Below are 21,970 nucleotides of genomic sequence, written 5' to 3' on the forward strand. Positions count from 1 at the left end.
ATTTTTTGAGTAGCTAAAATGAACAAAACAACCTTTCCCTACTTCTTCCACCCCACCCCATTATCAACTCTTGTAAAGTGTAATTGTAAATGTCATGTAGGCAGTTTTTTCATTTCCAATTATAATGACTCTTACCATTCATTGTACATAACTATAATCTTAGAGAAGGCAGTGTGGTAAGTATTTAAACTTCAATTCTATACTGTGATTTTGACAGTGTATAAAGTCTGCCCTGCTAGGCCAAAATGAAAGAATTTTAAACAATCTGTTGACAAGAATTATGGCCTTTAGACCTACCAGAGTTTTCAGAATCTGTAGATTATGGGAAATACTAAAATTCTTAGAGGTCAGAATTTCTCAGAATTTTAATGAATTATAGTTATTGTTATGAATCTTTCTATATGTCTTTGTCAATCAAAAGAATTTCATTTAGCTGATACAGGTTGATTAGAATAAGTGCCAGTTTGCGCTTATTAAAAGAAACAGGCTATTGCTTTAAAATGTTGGCTACATAGATCTTTTCATTGACATTAAAATTGAATACTAAAATTCGATGAGAAATTACAAAAAAAAAAAAAGGTCAGAAATTTGCCCCTTTGGGAAGCTTATCTGTGCTTCGTAATCAGGTCCAGTTTATATGTCAGGAATTCCCTTGTGTTGTCAGAGCCTAAATGACCTAATAGCCTGCAAATGTCACATTTAAAATTCTGTCTTCATGCCTGACGCTCAGCATAAATGAATTAAACAGCAGAGCAGGCAGCAAGTCAATATGCTCTTAACAGTCAGAGTGAGCAATGAAACAGTTTGTGGTTTGTTCAGCATAGGTAAAGAGAATCTGCCCAGAACAGTTCACCTAGAATAAAATCTGAAACAGGAAATCAGAATTAACCTTTAAGATGGTTGACCAGATGAAATGTCAGTCACATTTTTATAGGAGGCACGATCCAATAAACTCCGGTTTATGTAATAGCTGCATTTTGCTATTATACACTATATGAATTCAAAGATGAATATTTTTAACCGTGGGGAAAATTTTTATTATGATATTTTTGGCAGTATAAAAATCTGCATTAATTTAAACACTGAATTATGACCATTATAGTTAACATTCTATAGTACCTGAATTTATAAAATTTTAAGAAATTTGCAGGATAGGCATTTTTAAATTTTTTATTGAATAACATTAATTCTGTTCTCAAGGGGTGATCAGGAATGTCATTGTTAAACCAGACTCTTATCTGTACCTTTTGTTACTTCCCTTTACTGACAGTGCCACAACTTTGGGACTGTACCATTGTCTGTCCACAGTGGTCGTTAAGAAACATGAGTTATGCTGCTAGAAGTTAGCTTATAAGTGGATTATTTGAAAGCAATTTTTTTCCTTAAAAGAATAATAATACATGTGATAATTAGGCTCAGACAATCCCACAAAAGCTTTTTAATCTGTAATATATCTAAATTACAGTATCATTGTAGTAGATATCTAACCTCCACTTATAACTATTTTTATACTATGAGTAACTATTTTTCCTCTAACTTTGAATCATGTTTTATCTATGACTGTTTTGGAGCATGTACCATTTCTATTCGAAATAATGTTATTTATTCATATCTTATATTTCCTATTTGATTGTGTATACGGATAGTCTTGATTTCTTGATACTCCTTTCAGTATCTTGTCTTATGCCATCTGTGCATATATCTGAATGGCTGGATGTGTATCTTTAATGGTACAGAGAACCAGGAGTACCTCTCTTCGTACTACCCAGATGTCAGAAGCCAGTGCCTCTTACTGGTAGCAAAGTTTAGAAGCTGCAGGAGAGGAAGAGCAGGGACAGGGGCTGCTTGAGAAATAGAAGCGAGAAGTAGGTCTTAGTCATTTGAGTGATTAATTTCTTACGTGTGTTATGCTGCATTTTATAATCAGAAGCTAGGCAAGATTCTCAGTATTGCCATTTTATATTGCCAAATTATTTACCATTTTTTAGGGGTCCTAGCAAATATGATGGTACATCTAGGAAACCCAAGAGACTCAAGTTACAAATAATAGAATTAATAAATTATATTATTTATTAATAATAATAGAATAATTCTAGAATTATCTCTGGTGAGATAGCCAGATATAAGATAAGTAAAACTGGTAGCTTCTCTGTATTTGCAATAAGCATACAGAATGGAAATGGGGAAATTTTTCTTTCAAACAGTGAAAAGAACTAAAAAATACTTAGGAGTAAATTTAACAGATAGCCCATAGGACCTATATAATAAGAATCATGGGAACATACCATGTTTCATAAACAGAAAGACATACCAAATATTCAATGGGTGGGGAACTTAATATCATGGAAATATACATTTTCCTAAATTAGCAATTCTAATTAGAATGGAAGCAGGATTTTTTTTGTTGTTGTTGTTTTTCAATAATAGGGGAAAATGACCACATATCCACATATCCAATAATAGCCAAAGAAAGTATGTAAAAGAGAGATTCACTTGCCTGACCAGACATCAGAACACAGCTGTAATAATTAGTAAATATGGTAATTAGTAAATATGGGCAAAGGAATAGACCAGTGGATTAATGGATCACAATGGAAGAGTGGATTTCAAATTTTGTTTATTATAATTCACAATGAGAAACACATTTTACATACTTAATGATGCATGATGTATATGTTGAAAACAGAAATAAAAGTTTCATGATATATTTATCCTCATTGCATATACACACTGATTTTTTTCTACTTTATGTTTTTTAAAATCCTGCTAAATTGATTTCAAAAGCAACAAATAGTCCTGACCTGTGGCTTACAATACATTAGAATAGAGAATCCAGAAAAAAAAAAAAATACTGCATTTGGTTAAATATGATCAATTGTTATATTTGATCAAATATGATCAAATTTGATTAAAATCTGATTTAGAAGATATTTCAGTAGGAAAAGGGTTAAACTCCCATTTCATACTATATATGAAGTAAATTGTTTATAGATTAAAGACTTAAAGTAAAATAAGTAAATAAAAATTTTAGAAGAAAATTTAGGCAACTACATTTATAATTTGGAAGTAGGGAAGAACTTAATGAACACAAAAACCAATAAGATATGTTTAGCTCCATAAAAATGGAATATTTTATATGACACAAGATACAATAATAAAAAACTAATGTTAGAATAAAGATAAAATATTTACAAGAAAAAGCGACAGTAAATTGGTTAATATCTAAAATACACAGAGAACTCTTGGAAGTTTATAAAAGGCAAACAAAACAACTAAGTGGAAAAAAAGACAAAAGAGATGAAAAGCAGTTTAGTAAAAAAACAAATGTAAACAGTCAATAAATGAAAGAAAAGAGCCTCAAACTCAGTAAGGAAGTGCATGTTACAAATTCAGTGAGATTATTTTATACCCATCAAACGGGTATAAAAAAATCAGAACTACACTTTGGAAAACAGTTTGGCAGTTCCTCAGAAGGTTAAACATATAGATTCCATCTAGGTATATAAAAACATGCATTCACACTAAAACCTGTACGTGAATGATAATATGAGCATTCATAATAGCCAATAATTGGAAACAACCCAAGTGTGCATCAACTCATGAATGGATAAATAATATATAGTATATCCATCCAGTGGAATATTATTTGGTGATAAAAGGGAATGAAGCACTGATACATGCTACAACATGGATGACCTTGAAAACAGTATGTTAAATAAAAGAAATCAGTCAAGAAAGACCACATTTATACGAAATGTCCAACACAGACAAAACTATAGAGATAGAAAGTAGACTAGTTGTTGCCCAGGAGTGATATGAATGGGGCAATGGGACTGACTTCTAAAGGGCACAGTGTTTCTTTTTTTGGAGTAATAAAAATGTTCTCAACTTAGATAGTGGTGATCATTGCATAGCTCTGTGAATATACTGAAATGATTGAATTGTACACTTTAAAGGGTGAATTTTATGGTATAGGAATTATATTTCAATAAAGATATTTTAAAAATTAAAATAATCTATTTCTGGTAGAGGTGTTAAGAAGAAGTTTCTTGTGTACCTGGTTGGTAGATATCTGAATTATTTTTACCTTTTTAGAATGCCATCTTGCAACATCTCTTCAATATTTAATTTATGTATCTATAGGCACACACATACATACATACATACATACATACATATTATACATACATACATACATACACATACATATACATGCATTTCAACCCAGTGGTTCTACTCATGGGCCTCTAGCATGTACTACTAATATATAAATAGAAGTACTTATATATAAGAATCTCAATACAAGGATATTTCCATGTATATTAGCCTTACTTGTGGCCACAACTAGTTGGAAACAATGTGAATGGCCCTCAGCATAGTTGACATGGTGTGTATGATTTTTCTGAAACCATAATTCAGTAGAGCAAATATGTTTTTCAATATTTTCATACAATTGGATTTATTTTCTTGCCAACTAACTTTTTTCCTCTCCTGTTTCTGCCAAATGGTAGAAAATTTAATCAAGTAACTCACACCCAGGATTTTCTCTCTGTCCTACTCTTTCCTAGGATGGTGGAGTCATAGCTTAGGTAATAAGGGGTAGTTGAGGTGGCTTCGTAGCACTCAGAGATTCAAGAGTTTCTCTACTGAAATACATTGTTATATTGTATGGTTTTGGATAGGCATCTGCCTCTTCTGGTAATTACTGAACTAGCTGGTGTACAGAGCACACCTGTTAATACTTAACATATCATCTCTCCACATGACTGCACAGCTTGAGCAACATTAGAGGAAGAGAACAGAGTGGGTAATGGGAAAGACTGACTCCTCATTTGTTGTCATTTCATCTGTATTTTCTTCCTCTTCTGTCTTCTGACTTTCTCACTTTCCTTTCTGGCCCCTTCGCCCCATTTCCTTCTATTTCATTCCTGTAAGCTAAAGTTATGTGAATTCTTCCCAAATGTTGGTGAATTTGTTAGTATTTTCATTGGAAAGTGAATTAAATTCAGTGTCTGATACATTGTGGATAAGTATAGGGATTATTGATTATTGAAGGTAGAGGTCTTTGACAAACTGACTAAGAAGGGAAGAGAGTTAAGAGATCTCTAAAGTTCACAAAGAGCTTGTTGAAAAACCTATTTATGATACTCAGCTTCCTTCATCGCCAACAATGACAGTGTTGATTAAACATTTCTGATTAGGTATGTAAATTATAGGATTCATTATATTGACATTTTAGGCAATCTAGTGGTCCTACAACAAAATAGAGTACAAATCATGGGAAAGTATATAATGCAATTACTAATGTGAGGGGCATTGTTAAATATGAAGTACAACTAATTCTTTTAAGGGTTTGTGGAGTTTGTTAGGATTTAGAATATAATGAAGAAATAGAAAAATATATACAAAGAAAGTAGTTTGGTCAACCTAGCATGCTTATGTTGGTAATTTCTCTTTAAAGGTGATTATTTTTTCTTTTAATCTGTTCACTAGGAAGGCAGGTACAGGTACAGGCAGGTATCTTACTGAGACACCAGTATAGAGAGAAGTAGATAAGTTTTCCTTATAAGTAATTTTACATTTACTTCATGTTAATTTTAAAATTAAACCACTTTTTAAAAATAGCTTAAATTTAGGATTAAGATTTGACATATGTAACTAAACGATAGTACTTTTATGGAAACTTGGCTTTTTTTTTCTTTGTATAAAGAATTGCATGCAGGTGGGTCAGATAACTTTTTTTAAGACAGTAGGTTCATTTCAATGTAATTTGTAAACTTAAAAGGTTGATTAGCACCATGCAGAGTTTATTAAATTATAATATAATGACAACTAGGGATTTAAAAAATAATTAGACACAAAAATCTTCTAAAAAGAGAAATTTGTATGTAGATAAGAATATATATTAAGAATTGTATCAAATAGAGATGTTACGTTCTTTTGAAGTTAAATATTTTAGAAATGTACTGAAGAATGAACAGGTCAGTAATGAATGAATATGTATAATTTAGCTGTTATTAACATAACACTTTTTCTTTGGTTTCATCTAGCTGGGCATGTGTGTTTTTTTTTTTTAATTTTGTGTCAAGCTCTGACAGATATTAAAATATTTCAGCCTGTACTGTTTAGGTATACCAAATGGCACTGATACAAAAATGTAGGTCTTATGTGCAGAATAGATCTGAGCAGATTAGATTATGTAGCTAGCCTAGAAATCCCAGTTTGTATATGGATGACATAAATGATAAAGGTCACCTCACAGATCAGTAGGAAATTAAAGGATTATTCAACAAATGATGCTAGGACAATTGATTAAGTACTCGGGGGGAAAGACTAGATTCTTGATTTATAATACATAGAAAAAGTAAATTCTAATTGGATTATAGATCAGTGCAAAAAAATGGAAAATATCAAAACAATTAGAAAAGAATATTGGTAAATATTTGTGTGTAAGGACTTTCTAATCATGAAGATAGTGGCAGAAACCTGCAAAAGAAAACTGATACATTTGAGTTTGTAAAAAATGTAAAACTTATGTACATCAAAGTGAAAAGGCAATATCAAAGTGGAATAATATTTTCCTTACAGAATTAAAATTTTTATATAAAAAGAGCTTTCACAAAATGATAAGGAAAAAAACCCTAACACTCCAATGGAAAGAAGCAAAGAACTTATACAGAGATGCCTTAAAAGTTAAAATAAAAATAAACTTAGGAAAACATGATAATAGACTGATGAAAGCATGTTAATATTGATTAACAATCTAAGAATTGTTCATTTCAACCACATAGAGTATCAATTAAAAACATCTCTTACATTAGCAAAGATATAAAAAGTAGTAATACTCGGTAACGACAAAGCACCCAGACTACTAGAGATGAATGCAAATTGTACAAATTGAGGACAATACAGTAATTTGTACCAAAATTTGTAAATAAGTTTATGAGCTATTTAAACATGGCTGATTGAATGCACATATTCTCTTTCCTGAAAAACCCCACTAAAAGGACAATAAAGACATAACAATATATAAACCCCAAAAGTCAAAGAAAATGGAAGAAGAGAGGATAGCAAATGAGAGGCAACAAAAATTGGAAGAGGAAAAGTAGTTGAACATGGTAACCAACTTAGAGTGGAAAAGCTGAACCCTGACTTCCATCATGGGGGAGTCCTGTAAGAATGAGCCAGTTTTTACTGAGGAACGCTGGGAAAGCAGGCACGAGGTACCAGGCATTTCAAAGGTTATATGCAAAGAGGGACTCCCAGTGCCTCCTCCTGTTTAATTCTCAGACCACTGTCATTCAGGCTTATATACTATCAGGCAAATGATTGGAGAATTCCTCCCTGAAGATATTAGCCTAATAGACAAAATAATGCACATTTTGAAATTTGCAGGATCCCAGGTTAATAGCCAAGTCTCAGTCTGTTCACCCCACTGGGAAGTGCACTGATTGATAAGTGCTACTAATACATAAAGATGTTATGATCGGTGCTTTATTTCCTCAATGTTAACTGTGGAGACACAACCAAGGATAATCAGACTTGTAGGATTGTCTTCATTACGAATGACAAAGATCAAAATAAGCAAATGGAAAAAGGGAACTTAGCAAATACGGATAATGCCAGGAACAGAAGAAAACATCATCATCATCATCATCATCACCACTGCCACCACCACCACCACCACCACCACCACCACCATCACCACCACCACCACCACCAACACCACCACCACCACCATCACCCCCAACAACAACAACCGTCACCACCTCAGAAAGAAATGAGAAAATATTTTATTTATGAAACAGGATGCTATACAAAAAAAGAGGAATATTTAGAAAACAAGAGCTCTTGGGAATTAAAATTAAGAAAATAGAAACAAAAATTTCAATAGAAAGTTGAGAAAATTTCTCAAAAGGTGGGACAAAAAGATAAAGAAAAGGAAAATTGGAGAAATGACTTTGTGGACTGTTCTAGTCTCTCAATTCTAAAGTTGCATCTTATGAGCAGGGGCACTGACAGGCTTTTGTTCTGGATTATTTTGTCAAAGATGTTTGTGTAGTGAACAACCTTGGAAGGTAGAGGTAGTGACTCCCTCAGGAACAAAGGGCAGGTTTGCTTGTTGTCCGGTGTAATAAAGATGATGTCTTCTTTCAAGGCAAAGATTGGACAGATTTGTTGCAGCCTCTTATAAAAGATTTGGGATTTCCTAATCTGAGGATTCCTGTCTGTTACATAAACCTAGTCTGTACATACATCTACCTAGGTCTGCCACTGTATTGTCCTCGTGGTACTTGGAGGGCAAGGAGAACTGGCACAGACATGATGCTCGTGCTGCCGTGAGTAATAAAGTTCTTTGTCTCTGACCCAGGAGTCTCCTATCTTCTGCCAGTATCTATGAAACTGTTCCAGGTCAACTTGTTACCTTGGAAGCAGCATAAAATTTCAGATCCTTCATAGTCTGGCAATAACTGATGAGGTCCAACATCTGACTAATAAAAGTACTAGAAAAAGAGGACAGGAAAAAAAGGAAGGGGGTATATATTAAATAATACCAGAAAAAGTTTCCAGAGCTCAGTGGTTTACTAAGTGCACAATATTATGAAACAAATAGATCCCTTACCAAGAAACGTCATTTTGAAATTTTAGAACAGTAAAAAATAAAAAGGAAGACCCCATAAAATTCCAGAATGAAAAAAAAAGCCACCATCAAAAGAGCAAGAATCCGAATGTCATCACACTTTTCAATAGCAGCACTTAAGCGGTGAAAATTATGTAAGAAAATAATTTCCAGTTTAAGATTCTATTCATTGATAAATTATCCTTTAAATATTATGATACAGGAAAGATATACAAAGCCTCAAATATTTTTTCCCAGTCATTCTTTCTCAAGAAGTTTCTAGAGGTATGATTTATTGAATGAAAGAATAAACCAAGAAACCTGAAAGCATATTTTCCAGGCACAAGAAACTGATTCATCAAAGTGAGATGCTAGTGAAATTCCCAGATTGATGGTGGAGGGCAGTCTTGGAGGGACAGCTACGTAGAAGCTTAGAGAGTAAAGACTGTTCAGTAATATCTCAATAAAACCGGGGTAAGAAAGTTACAAACCCATGTTTGCTTTAAAAATCTTTAACTTACTCAAGTGTTGTATACTTTGCCTTGATAGAAATATATTGTCCACTTTTTTTTTCATTGTGTTCTTACCCATATTCCAGCCTTTCTCTGGATCCCCTATTTCAATTATAAGGCTTCTCGTGAATCCTTTTGTATTTTTATAAGATTAGTAGATTGCAAGATCTCTTTTTCTGAATGCATCCCTGCACAATATACATGATGATGGTACAGTGTAACCTTACTGTTCTCTTTCATTCAGACAAGCTGCTGACAAGATTACTTTAGAGCTATGTATCCATTCAAGATTTAATTCACTGGAGAAAAGTACTAGAGGGTGTCCCATCAGGCACTGGTTTAAAACGTAGAAGATTATCTTGCAAAGTGTAGTTTCATCTATGCCTTTTTTTTTTTTTTTTAAATCCAAGAGATCATTGTTTTCCAGTATAAGCAGTCCATGTAGTTTTCTTTGGGGGCACTCTTCTCATTTGAGTGGGACAGTTCTTTCATTGTGCGAGACTGGTCTGTGCGTCACAGGATGTTTGGCATCACTGGTGTTCCCACATGATGGACTTCTCCCTTCCCCTGGAGGGCCTCACGTTGAGGACCACTGCAGGTAATTGCTCACAGTGTGTGCCCACAGACCCTTTATTTGTATAATCCAGTCTATTAATATTGTACTTGTGACATTTGAAACTAAGCATACAGATGTTCCTAGACTGACAGTGGGGTCCTGATAAACCCATCGTAAGTCAAAAATGCACTTCATACACCTAACCTGACAAACATCACAGCTTAGCCTAGCCTATCGTCAACGTGCTCGGAACACTTATATAAGCCTACATTTAAACAAAATCATTTTGCTGCTGCTGCCCAGCATCCCAAGAGTATCATACCACATATCAGTACCCTGGGGAAAGATCAAAATTCAAAATGTGAAACAGTTTTTACTGAATGCGTGTCACTTTTGCACCCATCATGAAGTCGAAAAATCTCAAGTTGAACTATCGTAATTGAGAATCTCTTCTCCCTTTTCTATATTCTGAGATGTTATCTTGGACACTGCAGTTCTAGCTCTGTCATTATTTGACGTGGATTTGGATACTTTTTCAGTTCTTCTGTCCTTGTTTATAACTCTTCATCATGTTTCACTGTAGCTATTTTGGCATTTTAATGTTTTTCTATCCCAGCAATGCCTACCTCGTTATAGTTAAAGGTTGACTGAAATGTCTGTCAAGTAGAAAATCTCTGACACCTTCTTTTTAAAAATGTGCCTGTTGAATTACCAATATCTGGAAACTCATCAAAAGGTTGCTGCATCCATATCACTCTCCTGCCTTAGGGACTAAGATTGCTTTAAAATCTTACAGCTCTTTTCATAATCATTGTATCTTTAAAATTGAAGTCTAGTGAAAAATAATATTACTGTTCATTTATTTTCATTCCAATTATAATGCAAGTAATTAAAATTAAACTGCTTAAAAGCCATGTTCTATTCTTTTACTATTAACTGAGATCTGATTTTAAATTTATATAAATTAACCTCAGCTTTCATATTATAAATTATGACAGTTCCTTACAAAAATGCCACTTTTTAGGGAATAAATATAACTGTAAAGCTGTTTGAAAATAGTGATCAATATTTCAGTGCTGATATTACATCAACTTTGTGTAAGTTTGAAAAATTTTGTTCATCTATAAATTTGTCATCATAGTTTCTGACATTAAATTTCTACATTAGAAATGAAAAATGTGAGCCTCAGTAGTCAGTAAGTATTCCAAAATAAAAATAAACACATACAAAAAAAATAAATAAACACGTACTAGTTTTCACCAAATTTTTAAAGATTTTAAAAATGAGAACAGTTGATGTTGGTGAAGAGTCAGTGATATGGGCACGCTCCGAAATTGCTAATGGGAATGCATGTTAAACAACCATTCTTAAGAGTGGATTGGGCCAGCCCGGTGGCTCAGGTGGTTGGAGCTCCGTGCTCCTAACTCCAAAGGCTGCTGGTTTAATTCCCACATGGGCCAGTGGGCTCTCAACCACAAGGTTGCCAGTTCGATTAAAAAAAAAAAAAAGAGTGGATTGTTAGTGTGTGTGTATTCATAAATAATAATAATAATTCTATCTCTAGGATTTTATTCAGAAGCAGGAAGTTGATTACGATAGAAAGACTTATGTGGAAAACTGATGTTCATTATAGCACTTCTTAGGAAACAGCATAATCCTAATATAATACAGTGAACCGGAACTGAACCCAAGCTTTACCATTTAATGACTGTCTGGTTTGGGGCAGGTCTCTTAGTCTTTCTTTTGCAAGTCATACTTTGGGAATATGACAGTGACACCGATGACAACAGTGAGAGCAGTGAAGACAGTGAGAACTTCATCTGAATAAATCTAATCAGGTCCCTTTCCAATTTTCCACAGCACATGTTCCAAATAGTTGCTACAGTTCCGTGCGGCTACCTCACTTCTATCCCCTTTCATGCTCAGCTTATGACTGAGCCTCCTGTGTGGAACAAAATGAGGTCATTAAGCAAAAACACCTTCAGTACACCTTCCGTGTACCTTCAAACTAATTTGGATCTTTCTGAGTTTTTACCTTTTCTGTCCGTCTCAAAGGAAGAAGTGTGTGAATTGTATCTGAGATAACCTTACTTACATAGTCAGGAACATTGCTTTTCTGTCATCTTGACACTCTCCACTGCTGACTTAGGTGTTTTTGTCCTTAAAAAAAAGTTTTCCTCAATCTTGTTTTCCCTTCTAGCTTCACTCTTTCATCCTTTCTCTCTTGTTGATGTTTTAAAAATAAACCAGCTCAACACCAGAAAAACAACCCAATTAAAACATGAGCAAAGGACTCGAGTAGACATTTCTCCAAAGACGACATACAGATGGCCGATACACACATGAAAAGACGCTGCACATCACTCATCACTAGGGAAATGCAAATCAGAACCACAATGAGATACCTCTTCACATCCACTGGGATGGCTGGTATTAAAAAACAAAGAAACAAAATAATGAGGATGTGAAGAAATTGGAGCCCTTGTGCACTGCTAGTAGACATGTAAACTTGTGCAGCCACTGTGGAAGACAGCATTGTGGTTCCTCAGAAAATTAGAACAGAATTACCATAGGATCCAGCAATTCCACTTCTGAGTACATACCCAAGTAATTAAAAGCAGGGATCCGAACAGATATTTCTACCCCAGTGTTCACTGCAGCATTATTCACAATAGCCAAACGGTAGAAACAACCCAAATGTCCATCAATGAATAAATGGATAAACAAAATGTGGCATATACATTCAAGGGAATGTTATTCAGCTTTAAAAAGGAAATCCTGACATGTGCTGGAACCTTAAAGATCCTATGCTAAGTGAAATAAGCCAGACACAAAAGTACAACTATTGTATGATTCCACCTAGATGGTCTAATTCATAGACGGCAAATAGAATAGTGATTGAAGAGTTGGGTGAGAAAGGCCTATGGAGTTACTGTTTAATGGGGACAGAATTTCAGCTTGGGAAGATGAAAAATTTATGGAGATGGATGGTGGTGGTGCATTCACAACACTGAATGTACTTAATGCCACTGAGCTGTATACTTAAAAGTGATTAATATGGTAAATTTTATTTTATGTATATTTTTACCACAATAAAAAAAAGTAAACTAGCTCTATTCATTTCTTCACTCTCACTCCCCCCCTAGTCTACCTTATTCTAGTTTGTATTCCAGCAGTTGCTCTGTAACTTTTTGCAAAGTTTACTAAAATTTTTCAATTTTTACAACATCCTAATCTTTGACTTCTTTGTGGTGCTGAGCTCTGTTAATTCATCTCTCGGAAACCTATTTTTCTTTGCTCATGGACTATCACCGTATACTGGTTTTCTTCCTATCTCTCTGATCACTTCCTTTGAAAATCTTTTGCTGATCTCTTCCTAGACCTATCTTTAGGATTCTGTCTCTTTTACAAAGTCCTATTGAACATGCATTCCCTATTGTTGAATCTGCATAATGGTTTTCAAATGTCACATATGCCAGTGACCCCCAAGTATTCTCATCTTCTCACTGAGTTGAATAACAGTATTTTATTGCCTGTAAAACAGCTCTACCTCTGATCTCCAACACATCATCTAAAGCAGAATTCACCCCTTTCCTAAATGGTTCTTTTATTATGTTTTATATCTGAGTGCTACTATTCCCTCAATGATATTGGTTCAGATTCTTGGACTTTTTTTCTTTTTTTCTCTCTCCTCTCTCCCTTTTATTCCTCCCTCCCTCCTTCTCTCCTTCCCTCTCTTCATCCCTTCCTCCCCCTCTCAAAATATTCATATATAATTGGTTTTTAAATTTTTTTTATTCTAGCCCTTAAATGTTTCTCACATTTGTCCTTTCATATTTCACAGTTAATCATAATCATTATCAGAAAATAATTAGTACCATTGAAAAAGTTATCACTCCCATTTTATGCCTGGATAAACTGAGGTTCAGAATTGCCTGAGATCTTCCATCTTTTAGTGGCAAAGCCTAGGTCTAATTTCAAAGCCCTACCTCTTAACTGCTATGCTGTAGTTCTTCCTATGAACATTGTAAAGTTTTTATGAAGGAACTTGCCCCCAGGAAATTGGATGAATAAGGTATCAACAGATACAATACATGTTATGGTTAATTGCAACCATATTTTAGAACTAAATATCAGCAGAGTTAGTTCAATATTCAGCACGTGAGTATCCATTTATTTAGAGACTGGCTTAAAGTTAGTCACCCTTTTTACAGTTCTATTCCTGATTTCCTTCTCCATCCCAATTGTCCTTGGCTCTCCAATGAGGGATTAAGACAATGTAGAGATCTGAAGAGATAGGGGCAGAAAAGTGATAGGACAGGGTGCTAAAGATTAGCTTTTACTTATTTAAAATTTTACCAATAGTTGACTCACTTGAATCAAGAGAAAAGTTTCCTCGATGTGGTCTCTTAATCTGAAGATCCATACTTAGTTCAGGTAGTTCATCAACATTAAGGATTTAACAGGCTTTTGTGAATGATTCTGATAATCTGCCTACCATTTGTAACATGATTTCAAAAGCACTTTTCTGATTTCCATAAAACTGATGATAAATAGCGCATTTGGAATATAACTCATTCACTGTTTGCCTGTACTAATTCTTAATCTGCTCTCTACTTCTGAGGGTAGCCTAATAGATAGTGATTTGTTCCAACTTGTAAGATAAATGAGTGTCAAAGAGCCCTGATGATCTCTAACTTGTATGAATGGACCTTGAATACTTGAGAATTAACTACACATGACCAAAATAAACAATCAGTAATTAAAAGCAACTAGACAAATACGCATTTCTTTCACAAGTCAAAGTAATTTAGAGTTCATCACATTTAGAAAGCGAATGTCCCTAATGAATATTAGACATTTGACCCTTTGTGTTACTTTGAATATTAAGATCTTGGTAGTAATTAACTTTACTCCCTTTCTATTATAACTTCATCATCTTAGTTACTAAGACAACAGGCTTCCAGAAAAGGTTTTGGTACTTCTTCATAGAATATACATTATAAAATTTTTCTTTTTATTTTAATATATTTTGTATAAATAGTAAACACTTGTTAAAATATGTTTTATAATGGATTTTCATTTTATTGACATATACCATGATATACTCATAATGGCAGTTGAGTTTTGGTCTTTTAAAATTCATTGTAATTTTGTAAATGTGCAAAATATAAAGGATGTTTTTCTGTATTCCATTATATCAACATGTATAACATAGCTTCTGATGTATTCTTAGATTTTCTAACTATATTTGCTTTAAGGGTTAAGTGTAGACCATAATATTAGGGACATAAGTATGCTTTGATGGAGGATTATTTTGGTGTTTAAAAAAATGTTGACTTTCTGGGAGTTGACGCAAGCAATATTGCAAGTGAAGAAATGGCCTCTTTTCCAGATCCTGGAAATGGAAAAGTGATGTGCTCCTTGGCTGGTTCCCTAGCTATATATTTGTACCTGCTTTTAAGATCAGAATCTGTAAAAGGAAGAAAAAGTACATTATACGGGAAAGAAAAGCGAACCAGATCACGCATGCCCAGTGCATTCTGTGCTTCTAGTAGGAAGGTTTTAATTTACAATGCAGTAAGATAAGTTTCCATTTTAAAGAAAAAAAGTGAGGGCAATACAGTGTTGCTTTTATCAGTTGGCTGTCATTGTTACATGACTATCCTAATAAACTTGACAGCAGTTAAGCCCAGGAATTCACCAAAAGCAGTATTAGAAGTATCATGGGGAAAAAATAGAAAACGAAAGCCGAAAGGATCTCTTCTCATACAGATCCAGGACTGGCTATTTAGATATAGACATATTAAAATACTTCAGCTTCATGCTGTATATTTGGCAGTAGTTAGATACTAACAACAGATCGAAATAGTGTAACTAGGAGTTAATTTGTCATCTAAATTGACCTGAAATCACCTTAATGTGCTTCCAGATAAGAGTTGAAATTATCATTCACTCTAAACTGATATATACATGTTAGAAAAGTCATATTTTATGATAAAGGAATCAGTATCTTTAGTTATATTCTTAACATTCAGGATTAACTTTCATTTTATTCTACCAATCATGTTTGCTGGGTAATTAGTGCAGTATTTCACTTATAACTTCTAATAACTTTTACATAAGCACAGATTTCTTTCAAAGATTATTTTTACTTTGATCTACATTCAGATATAGTTATCAGTGTCTCATCAAGGTACTTAATTGTTTGATTTTGTTTGTGTATCTTTTATTTACCATTTCTATCTCCAAGGTTATTAATATTAATACCTTGTGAAAACAGAATAATATCCATGTTACCTAATTTTCATCAATTAAGAGATTCCTAGTTTAAAATGTGCCAATAGACATCTTAATCTTGTGGAATAAACATGCTTACTTTTAGGTAGTATTATTAAATCTATAACCTTGCTAGAGAGGTGTAATAATTATAAATGGAAATGTTAGCACTAATTAATTTTCTTCCTGCTGAATAGCTGTATCTACTATACCTAAAATTGTTCAAGTTTGCAATAGAGTATATTTACCTGACATTTTTAACAAGTACTTTTAAAGAGTTTTCAGACTTACTATTTTATTTCTTTCCTAGCACATCTCATTTGGCTGTTTCTGTCAAAAATAAAATAGCAATTGTAACAAACTGTAAACCTTAGCCTGCTGTCTTCAACTAGCCGAGATGTAGAAAAGGCCTGTAGCAGAGCCTTGTCATTGATTAAACCACATAGAGGGCCTTTTCCCTGGGAAAGATCATTGCAAGTAGAGTATGGGAAAAATAATTATATAAGATTTGTTTTTGTTGTGCAAATATGTTAAACATTTTTAAATGACTGTCATCACTAAAAGTGGCTACTTTTGTTAAAATACATTGTCAAATGTGAGATAATTTATTGCAAAAGAAATTTAGTTTATTATCTTTTTAGATACAAGCAATGGTTTTCAAAAAAATTAATTGGACTGAAATTAACTTGTGTCTCTGAAGAATGGCTTCGGTTAAGCCCAGAGGGAAGGTTTCCTCATTTGTTCTTCAGACTATATATTGCAAAGGAGAAGATGACGATCTTCAGACTTTTAACTCTTAAAAGCATTGTGATGATTCTCTTGGGAGACCCACAGTAATGAAGTTACAAAAACTCTGCTTAAAAACAAGGAGTTAGAATTTAAATTGTTTTAAATAGGAAAGTAAAAAAAGTTCATTATATAATAGTAATTTTTAATGTTTTTCTTAACAATCTACCCATTTAGAAATAGTTGTACAACTGGAGACAGCAATATTGATTATTGGTATAGTAGTGGGGTTTTTGTTTTTTAGAGTTTTTTTTGGTATAGCATGAAATGCAATTTAAGTGTACTTTTTGGATTTTCAGGTGGAGTAAGTTGTGATGATTAAGTAGTTGACATTTTTCATATCAGAGTGAGAAAATTTTCCTAATGGTTTGAAATGATAAAATAATGTTAAGTGTATACTGATTTCTCACTGCTTTCCTAGAATCATATTATCTTAATTTTGGATCTTCTAGACTTTAAAAATCCATCCAATTCTTGCATCTCTTAGATATCATCCCACCAAAAGGTTGTCCTGTGAAGGAGAGCTGAAGAGAAGTCTAAGTGATGGACAAGTCCTCTTATACCCCTCAGAGCAACTCGGTATTTCCTTGAACTGCTCTTTGGACAATTTTCTTATATCATATTGAAGACAATCTCTCGTACTTTCCACTCCTTCATTTTAGTTCTAGCACTAAGGGCTACATAAGACAAGTCTAATCCTGGTTCCATCTCACTGTCATTAGAAATTTGAAAAGTTACTACTTTTCTCCTCCGCTTTCTAAGGTTCTGTCTTAAGGAAGACATTATGGTATAGTGGAAAGACCATGGTCTTTGGAATGAGTCGGGACTAGGCTCAAAGAAATTAACAATTTTGTTACCTTGGGCGATTTACTTCTTTTAGTCTAGTTTTTCATATATAAAATGGGGTTAATAATACCTTCAATGAAGTGTTACAAGATAATGTACATAGAACACCAGGCACATTCTTGATACTCGACAAATGTTGGTTCTTGACAAATGTTGACTCTCTTCCTCTTCTTCCTCTCCCCTTTCCACCACCCGCCCCCTCCATATTTAGGAGAATGTATGTAAGAGCACAGTTTTGTTATTGGGGCAGAGAATGAGTTAAAATAAGGAAATAACAGGAATCAATTAGTTATCGACTAATGGAAGGAAAGAATAGGTCAACATTTAACACCTTTTCCTATATCCATTAAGTTTGAATGAGTCAACCATTGATTCATGTAATTGATTAGTAAAACTGGGTATACATGGAGAAAATTTTATTTAACAAGAACATAACTAGTTGGTATACACACGAGTGAATAATCAGAAAATTTTGTAGTGTGCACCTGTTTCATTCTGTTTATGTCAAAGATACAAATGACAAGCAAACAAGCCGATGAAAGGAATCTATGTACAAAATACCCAATTTCTTGTATGTATTATATTTCTACTATACAATTTAAATTCATATTTATATTTGTAGCCATGGGATTTACATTGCTTAACTCTGAGATTTCCATAGTATATTTCTGAAGTACTAGTTCTGCAGGATGTTAATAGATAATAGGTAAAAAATGGGTTTTATAGTATAAGTTAGTAAAATGGCTTCAGCAAAAATTAAATGTGTTTCTTTACTGTAGGACTTGGGATTATCTTCAATAAACTATGTGCTGTGAAGGTAGTAGAGATTTAAAACATTTTATCTTCTTTTGAGTACATGCTTTGTTCTTATATTTTTTGTTAATATAAATAATATAAAAACAGACTAAAAATCACTATACAGTTAAGGGAGGAAAATCTTCCTTCTACTCTCTTAGGTTCTGTGGCTGGGCCTGAGAATTAAAATGACATAAAACAGATTAATAGGAGAAAAACACACGTTTAATTTTTTTTATGTGCACATGGGAGTCTTCATAAGGCAAATGAAGACCCAAAGGAGTGCTTAGGACTGAGAGCTTATATACCATAATAAAGAAACAGTAAGTTTGTGGAGAAATGACAAGATAAAAGGGCTTCGGCAAGGGGCAGTAAACTGTGGAAAAATGACTAGAAAATATCTGGGGGAAACTAATGAAAAATGAGGGTTATTTTAGTAGGTTAGTTTGTATAGATTCATTTTGGTGTTGAGTCCCAGTCTCTGGTGATAAGAATGTTCTTCTCTTCCTGGTCCAGGGAGGACACCTATCTCATAGGAAATTTTATGATTTGCTTTTTGGTAAAAAAAAAAAAAGGCAGAGGTCAGAGAGTTCTTCCTGTATCTGCTGTTTCTCAAATGCCTTTAGTTCAAAATAATCAGTATGCCAAAATGGCGTTGGGGTGGCATATTCTGAACTCATTCAATAGCAACTCTTTAGAGCATGCGTTGGCAAACCATGACCCATGAATTAAATCCAGCCTGCCACCTGTTTTTTCAAATCAAGTTTTATTGGGACACGGCCAAGCCCATTTGTTTACGTATTGTCTAAAACTAGTTAGGTACTACAAAGCAAAGTTGAAGGGTCAGAGTTGAGTACTTGCTACAGCAATTGTGTGGCGAGCAAAGCCTAAAATATTTACTATCTAGCTCTTTGCAGAGAAAGGAAAAAAAGACCCCTACTCTAAAACCTTGAAATAATTTCTTTCTCAGTATCATCAATATTTATGAACATGATTAATTTATAAAACTATTACATATACCTTAATTTTCTTAAGTAGTAAGGATTTATCTACTTTTCTGTACAACTGTAAATGAGAATTGTCTTTTTTGTGACCAATAAATATAAATACAAAGGAAACCATATTCATATACATTATTACATTTCCAAGAAAGAATAACCATATTTATAAGCCTCTTAGTTCAACTGGCTTGTACATAGGCATTCAGGAACTATTTCCTGAATTTATTATTGATGAAAAATATAAGAAAAAGAATACAGTACAAAGGGATTCTTCTAGCTTTAAAATAAAATAGCATTTCTGAATTTTGAAAGCATCTGTCAACCTATTAGGAAAACATGTTTTATGTACTTCATTCATGTGTGGGAAATAGATATACACATTAAAGATGTAGAAAACGATGAGATAGTATCTTTATATCTGTTATTATGCATTTAAATTATCCTTTGCTACACGGATAAATTATCTTTGCTACACAAAAAAAGGTAAATCCTAATTTTTAAGGTAACCATTTATATGTAGAAATAAAAATTAGAGTGTCTGTGTGTGGAACTATTTCTTACTTTAAATGATCAAATTTGCATAGGATTGTGCAAAGACCTCTCCATTCTAGGCAGTGGTGCCTGTCTCTGTGTGCCAGTGTAAAGTGGAGATTGAAGCATTTAAAGATGCATTCATCCGTGCTGGATTTGCTACTTAACCCTTGACCCAGCATCTCTGAGCACGGTGCCTCATACTCCCTTAAGCCCTTCTCTTGCTGATACACCAAATCTTTCTTCTTCAGTTCTGCCCACAAATCGTAACACCAACTGTATCTGATATATGCTCTATAGCTCCTGGGTCTTGTGTTTATTTCAGTTGTCCCATTATATCTGTGAGGTTGAGGGAGTTGCTTGGAGCAGGAGAGCACTGGAGGCATTCCCACAGAGGCTTCTGAAGTGTAGTGGCTTTCTATAGTGGTTAAGAGCACGGCCTGGGAAATCACACGAACCTCTTCTGAGTCCTAGCAGAACCATTTACTAAAGCGTCTAGTTTGTGACACGTCAGGTCACCCAATCAGTTTTCTCATATTTAAAATAAGATAATAATTATGTCACCATGTTGTTGTAAGGATTAAATTAGATAACGTATATGAAGGTCTTACTGTAGGCGGCACTTTTGGTCAGTAGTCCATAAATGATAATCATGATTATGGGTAGTGGTGGTAGTGTTTGTAACAATTGTTAATTTTTGCCGTCTGTAAAACAGATGGCGAATACTGTTAGCTATCTTAAAGGCAATGTGTTAACACATTTAAAAATTTTAAAATAATGCATGGCACAGGATAAACATTTAAAAAGTGTTAGGCATTATTATCTGCAACTTCTGCTTGCCTCTTGGATTCTTCCTTCGGCATTCTTACCAGTACAGATCCCTTTTGTTTTGCACTCAAACTCTAAATCCCTTTCTTCTTTCTAGATTGAGTCTTTCCTGCTTTCACGATCTATTAGGGAATGTGGACTCTTTTGTAGACTACAGAAATGTGTGTCTTTTTTTTTTTTTACTCTCTGGTTTAAAATTGGGTAAAATGGTGGTATGTATTTTTCTGGGCATAAATTATAAAATTTATTGCCATAAAGTTATCTTTGTATTCTCTTATTATCTTTTGAGTGTAATCTATAGTGATATTTCCTCTTTCATTTTTCTCTCTTTTATAAAGAAAAAAAAATCAGTTTAGCCATTTTATCAATTTTATTGAACTTTGAAAGAAGTAGGTTTTGGTAATTGATGTTTTCTTTTCTTTTTTCTTTTATTGAATTGCACTCTTATTTTCTTTTTTCTGCTTACTTTGGGTTTCATTTGCTCTTTTTCTATGTTTTTCTTTTTCAAGTGGAATGTTAGATTACTGATTTTAGAAATTTTTTCTTTTCTAATACAAGTATTTAAAGGTATACATATCTCTACAAGTATGTTTTGTGTGTATTCCACATATTTTGAAATATATTTTCATTTTCATTCCATTCAGAATATTTTCTAATTTCCCTTGTGATTTCTTCTTGTGTTATTTAGAAATATATTGTTTAATTTCCAAGTATTTTGGGGTTTTGTCAAGTATCCTTTCTGTTACTGAGTTCTAGTTTAATTCCATTGTGTGAAATATTCTTTGTGATTTCAGTCTTTTTAAATGTGTTGAGACTTGTGTTATAGACCACAATTTTGTCTATCATGGTGCACTTGTAAAGAATTTGTATTGTGTTATCATTGGGTGGAATGAAATAAATATCAACTACATCAAATTGGCTAATGTTCAAGTTCTCTATATTCTTTTTACTTATTAATTCTGAGATTGTGCTAAAATATACAAGTATACTATTTCCTTTCAGTTTGGTCAGTGTTTGCTTTGTGTATTTGAAGCTCTAAGTACTACACATTTAGAATTATGTCATTTTGATGAATCAATCCCCTTTGTAAGTATGAGAAGTTCCTTTTTATCCTTATAATATTCTTTGTTCTAAAGTCTACGTTGTTCTGAAATTAATGTAGCCTGCCCAATTTCTTTTTCCATGGTGGTACATCTTTTTTCGTTTATTTACTTTT

The 21,970-nt window shown here is 33.4% G+C and overlaps 1 protein-coding gene across 1 annotated transcript in view; it reads left to right on the forward strand.

Moving 5' to 3' along the window:
- Positions 1–21,970, forward strand: part of PIGK (phosphatidylinositol glycan anchor biosynthesis class K) — a 114,692-nt gene that overhangs the window by 75,635 nt on the left and 17,087 nt on the right. The window lies entirely within an intron of this gene.

This window comes from Rhinolophus hipposideros, assembly GCF_964194185.1.
Source record: "Rhinolophus hipposideros genome assembly, chromosome: 8".
Classification (NCBI taxonomy): domain Eukaryota; kingdom Metazoa; phylum Chordata; class Mammalia; order Chiroptera; family Rhinolophidae; genus Rhinolophus; species Rhinolophus hipposideros.